Here is a 281-nt window from a genome sequence, read left to right as displayed (position 1 = left end):
CGGCGCGCTGGCCCCCGACCCGTCGGCCCTCGCCTCCCTCCTCTCCCCTCCCGGCTGTCGTCGGGCCTGCCTCCACGCCCCTGCACCCTCTGTAAACCCCCCCTCTCTCTCTCTGCTAGGGTTCTTCGGTTAATTTACTTAGGTTTTAGTTAGGGCAGTATGTTAATTAGGTTATCTATTTAGTTATGAATTTAGATAGGTTTCAAAATTTGAACTGGACATATGATATGTGCAAATTTGAACTGGACATGTGATATGTGCATATGTCATGTTTTGGACAT

This window comes from Triticum aestivum, chromosome 2B (genome assembly GCF_018294505.1).
Source record: "Triticum aestivum cultivar Chinese Spring chromosome 2B, IWGSC CS RefSeq v2.1, whole genome shotgun sequence".
Classification (NCBI taxonomy): Eukaryota; Viridiplantae; Streptophyta; class Magnoliopsida; order Poales; family Poaceae; genus Triticum; species Triticum aestivum.
Note: the sequence above shows the minus strand (reverse complement) of the source record.